At 34.2% G+C, this 5,141-nt stretch overlaps 2 long non-coding RNA genes across 9 annotated transcripts; both read right to left on the bottom strand.

Annotated features, from left to right (window-relative positions):
- Positions 1 to 931: 931 nt before the first annotated feature.
- LOC137572524 (uncharacterized) lies at positions 932 to 2,767 on the bottom strand. Of its 8 annotated transcripts, none has more exons than XR_011031687.1 (5): positions 2,527 to 2,767; positions 1,485 to 2,446; positions 1,348 to 1,423; positions 1,250 to 1,289; positions 932 to 1,191 (listed from the first exon to the last, which is right to left on the bottom strand). It is a non-coding gene; the product is annotated as an uncharacterized lncRNA (long non-coding RNA). The 8 variants fall into 8 exon arrangements; XR_011031693.1 differs by lacking the exon at positions 2,527 to 2,767 and having other exon boundaries at positions 1,485 to 1,621; positions 2,379 to 2,495; XR_011031692.1 differs by lacking the exon at positions 2,527 to 2,767 and having other exon boundaries at positions 1,485 to 1,621; positions 1,809 to 2,490.
- Positions 2,768 to 3,941: 1,174 nt separating this feature from the next.
- LOC137572616 (uncharacterized) lies at positions 3,942 to 4,495 on the bottom strand. The gene is made up of 3 exons (XR_011031718.1): positions 4,332 to 4,495; positions 4,198 to 4,276; positions 3,942 to 4,141 (listed from the first exon to the last, which is right to left on the bottom strand). It is a non-coding gene; the product is annotated as an uncharacterized lncRNA (long non-coding RNA).
- Positions 4,496 to 5,141: the final 646 nt, after the last annotated feature.

Here is a 5,141-nt window from a genome sequence, read left to right on the forward strand (position 1 = left end):
AAATCACTTGCCAAGTGAGGGCATCTTTTGTTTCTTTATCCTTTACGTGGATAATGATATTTTCATTTCACATATTAAATTCTCGAATATAATAAGCATTAAATTTTCTTAGATGCAGTTGCAATTACATTGTAATTACAGGACCAGAGTCGCTTTCCATGCAGGTCTCAGAACAAGTAAAAAGGATTAAACCAAGCACTTAAGTACCAGCTTATGACAGATATACAAACATATGTAGGTAGGTATGAATGTAGGTACATATATACAAATATATAAGTAGTTGGATAAGTTATATGAGTTAAATTTTCAGATTTTCGCCTCCCCACTCTTCTTTTTTGCTATAAAATAACGCTTAAAATGTGCCACATGTCTATGTCCTGTTCATCCTAATTGGCCCCAAGTAATTTGCCTTTGTATAATTTTAATTAGTATTAAGATTTTGGCTTTTTAAGCCATCTTGTAGTGTGTACCTTCATTTATGTATGCGTAAATATATACAATATTTCTGTGGCTGTGTGAATGCGTATGTGCGTATGTGTTAATAACACAGTGCTTCCTTCCATTTATCGTTGAAGTGCATCCTCCAGAGATGTGAAGTAATCAAAATGTTAGTGCAAACTCTAAATTAATATCCTGCAGTTTCCCATGGTCTCAATTATGGGCAAACTTGCAGCATTGCATAAATTTTGCCAGAGCAAATTGTAGGCACAACAACACAGCTGACCAAGAAAATCAATGATTAATTTTCTGTGGTAGCTACTCCATTCAGTTCAATGTAAGAGTCTCCACATTGGAATGTGTGCATTGGGAAATATGGCAATGCACAAGAAAATTTGTCTAGGGTTCTTGCTAACAATTATAAATATACAATAATACTTGCTCTATGAACTGATCTGAAGTCATCAGATCTGTATCAAAAGAAAATGCATAATTTTTAGTTTTAGTATCAAAATATATTTGGCTCAGCTGCACATGCACCAATCTGTATCAGCTTGATGAAAACTTCAAAGTGTCTCAGCATTTAATCAGCATTGTATCGTCAACCTTCTCGTTTGTATTTGGGTAAAGAACCCTACAATCGCCTACTGTGGAATCTTCGATTTAAGTGTTATACAAATGCACCAATTTGTATTGTCTTTCAAATTGTGTGCTGTGCATCGAGCCTTCAGTTCATCTCCAACGCGTGTGTGTCTATTAGGAGTAATAAAAATTAAATTGAAATTCATAAATTCTTATCTTCGTAGCTTACCATGTGTAGATTCGTGTATTGGACTTGGACTTGGACTAGGCTAAGGTTCGGGAAATTACATTACAAATACCATTCCCATTCAGACTTTTTTAACTTACTGTGATGATCGGCTTCCAGTATTTCAAATTATTATTAATGTTCACCATTATTATTCGCCTATCTTCTGTCAGAGTTCTTAAATTAAAAGTTGGTTATTATATTAAAATTTAGTTCAATTATTAAACTCTTAACTTACTCTGTGCGTGTGTGCACGGGAGGTAGATATGAGCAAGATATAGATTGTGTATTATTATTAATGTGTACAAGTATCCTCTGTATTAGTATCGTCTCGTCTGCATTGTATTAGTGTTTATGGCCTCCTTCGCTTCACCTCTTAATAGAAAACTTTTTTCCGATTTTTTTTTTTTTTTTTTTTTTAAATTTTTTATAAACATAAAAAAAATAAACTTTTTGCTTAAACCTAAGAAGTGTTTATTTGCCGAAAAAAACTTTTGTTGTTGAATTTTGATTTTATTTTAGAGCTGTGTGCTCTATCGTGTAGAACTAAAACTTAACTGACTTTCTCTGGATTCGTCTGAGGTATATCAACTTTTCGAATGACAGTTGGCCCAACCCGACTGCTTGGATTTAAAAAATTTACTCGCAAACATTTCAATATTTTTTGACATAAATATGAAGGCCGACTTTGGTTTTAGATAGCCAGAGTTCAATATATGGTTTCTTGGTGAATAAGTCTTAGAATCGGAATCTGTCGGACGATTATGTCGTTGTTTTTTGAGTGTGTAGCGTCTGAAATCTTGGCACTATCTGATTTGCACTACTACTACTACTACTTTGCAATTAATACTAAGCCGAAATGTTTGAATGCCGAAAGAAATTATTATTTGAATTTAGAATTTATTGTTTTTTGTATGTGTTCTCCTAGTGAACACTTCAACCAGACTGACTATTGGGAGTTTCAACTTAGGTATATGAACTTTTCGAATGACAGAAGAAACGACCCGGTTGCTACGATAGAAGTAATTCAACAGAACTTTTGATAAAGTTTGGTTGGCTAAGACATACAAACCAAAGGTATCAGAACGAGATCTTAACTGACTCGCTATAGAAATTTTGAATTAATTCAAACCTTTTTTCCGATTTTTTTGTTGTTTTTTTTTTAAATTTTTTATAAACATAAAAAAAATAAACTTTTTGCTTAAACCTAAGAAGTGTTTATTTGAATTTTGATTTTATTTTAGAGCTGTGTGCTCTATCGTGTAGAACTAAAACTTGACTTTCTCTGGATTCGTCTGAGGTATATCAACTTTTCGAATGACAGTTGGCCCAACCCGACTGCTTGGATTTAAAAAATTTACTCGCAAACATTTCAATATTTTTTGACATAAATATGAAGGCCGACTTTGGTTTTAGATAGCCAGAGTTCAATATATGGTTTCTTGGTGAATAAGTCTTAGAATCGGAATCTGTCGGACGATTATGTCGTTGTTTTTTGAGTGTGTAGCGTCTGAAATCTTGGCACTATATTTGAAAAGTTCCTTTTCCTTCACCCAAAAAACAAAACCGTTTAAGCTGTGTCCACAAAACGTTAACACATTAATACTTTTTACCAACATTACATATATATCGCATGAAATCAAAATTTAAGGTCAACAAATTTATGAAGATCATTCTGGACTCTTTTAACATGTCAACGAAGATGGTAAGACAGAAATAACATAAAAGTATCTCAGAATATGGATTAAAGATTCTAGTTGCCGTTGGTACCAAGCAAGAGACCTGTTTTTCACACTATTCAAACTCTCTTTTCAATTGACAAAGGAGACATGACTAGGAGAACGCCCTGCTCATTAAAAAAGCAAGATGTGTGACATTTTGTCAGGCATAATAATAAAATTACAATTGAGACTCGGGCGACAAGCAAATGGCAAAAATGTGCCAAATCAGCGCAAATAAAAAAACAAAAAATACAAGTAGACCGATTTGAGATGAGAAGGGGAAGCTAAAGAAAAAGGAATAAAGAAAGGAAATAGTACGGGTCCTTTGCGAGTACAGAAGGCGGGCCCTGTAGGAAATGTCAAATCAAATTTATTGACTTTCATTGTTAAGTGGAAGGGAGTGGGTTGTGGGATGTGGGGGTAAGAGTGCGAAAGGCGATTGCAACTTGGCGCTCATTCAAATGTGAAAAGCCAATGACAGAGGTTAGGGCAAATGGTGGGGATAAGCGAAATCCTCCTCTTTTGACATGGCAGGCAAGCAAAAGCTTCTTTTTTTTTTTTTGTCCTGCACTTGTATTTGTGCTCGATTAAAGCGACGCTTCAGTCTTGAGACAATCAGCGGGAAAACCCTCCAACTGTTTTCTGCTCTTTTTTCAGAGCTTTCCACAATGCCTTATAAAAAAACCATATGCTTCCTTTCAGTGCATTGAGAGCTACACCAGAGTTTTCTCCCCTCTTTGGCTTGGATTTTTTTCTTTCTTTTTGTTCTGCATTTTGCCGTTGTTAGGTCTGAAAATTATTTGCATTGTTCACTAAAAGTCATTTGTTCAACATTCACATGAATCGGTAACTACAACTTAAGTGTCTACCCAAGTCTGGGTTAGAGCAGACACTCACTTAGCCCACATATAAGCTAGAATGTTTGATACCATGGCAAAGACATTTCGTTCTACATAGGTAAAAGTACAATTCAATTAAGAAAACACTGAAAATTTTTATTGGTCGAAAAGAATGTTAAAAGGTCGGCGTGTTTAATCCTAAATTATTCCAAGATCCGTTGGTTTCAAAGAGGAATGCACAGGACCCCCTCCAAAGCGCGTTCTTTCAGAAGTCCTCCGTGTCACTGACGTTCAAGTGGTTGCTCAACTCGATGTACATACTGCTCTGTGTATATCTAGAATAATTGCATGTTGATATATACTTGTTAATAATTTCCAAAAATATACTCACTTCCTTATGACCCACTCTGTGCGTAGGATTCGTTTGTTTATATTGTTTATTTTTGTAGGGATATACAAGTCTGGGCTCACTATAAATGTTTGAATTTAAGGATTATTCAAAATTAAATTAATTTTTTTGCTTACATTTTTGACTTGTTTGTGTTTTTTTTTTTTTTTTAAAGTATAAAACTACTTTGCACTTAATACTAAGCCGAAATGTTTGAATGCCGAAAGAAATTATTATTTGAATTTAGAATTTATTGTTTTTTGTATGTGTTCTCCTAGTGAACACTTTAACCAGACTGACTATTGGGAGTTTCAACTTAGGTATATGAACTTTTCGAATGACAGAAGAAACGACCCGGTTGCTACGATAGAAGTAATTCAACAGAACTTTTGAAAAATGTAAACTTCAGTCATAAAATAGCGCGCAAAAGTTTGTTTGGCTAAGATATACAAACCAAAAGAGATCTTAACTGACTTGCTATAGGAATTTTGATTTAATTTCAAATATTTTTATGTTCTACACTAAGATTTGAAGATGAAATAGTAACTGGGATCACTTATTTTACTTTTAAGCATCCAAAGCCACTTTTAAATAACTAAATTGAACCAGAATTCTGCATGCTTCAATATTTATTGTGTTTCATTTGCAAGTGTGACTCTAAAAAACTAGACAAAAACAGAAAGGATAAATGTTTTTCGTTTGACCCGAAACATTGCACCCTTAGTTCGCTTTGACTCAGGCCTGAGGTCGGTTGCCAAAAATGAACGCCTTCGTGATTTTTTTACTTTTTTCTTTTGCATACTTTTTAAATGGGTATTTCCGTTTCCGCTTCCGTTCCGTTACGTTTGACTTGTCTGCACGTAAATTTCTGTGCCATTTCTGTCACTGAGTTTCGGTTTCTTTTTTGTTGCATTTCCCCATCTTCTCATGTTGGCTGTAAATTTTGT

The sequence above is a fragment of the Drosophila tropicalis genome, unplaced genomic scaffold (genome assembly GCF_018151085.1).
Source record: "Drosophila tropicalis isolate 14030-0801.00 unplaced genomic scaffold, ASM1815108v1 contig_1063, whole genome shotgun sequence".
In the NCBI taxonomy this organism is placed as follows: Eukaryota; Metazoa; Arthropoda; class Insecta; order Diptera; family Drosophilidae; genus Drosophila; species Drosophila tropicalis.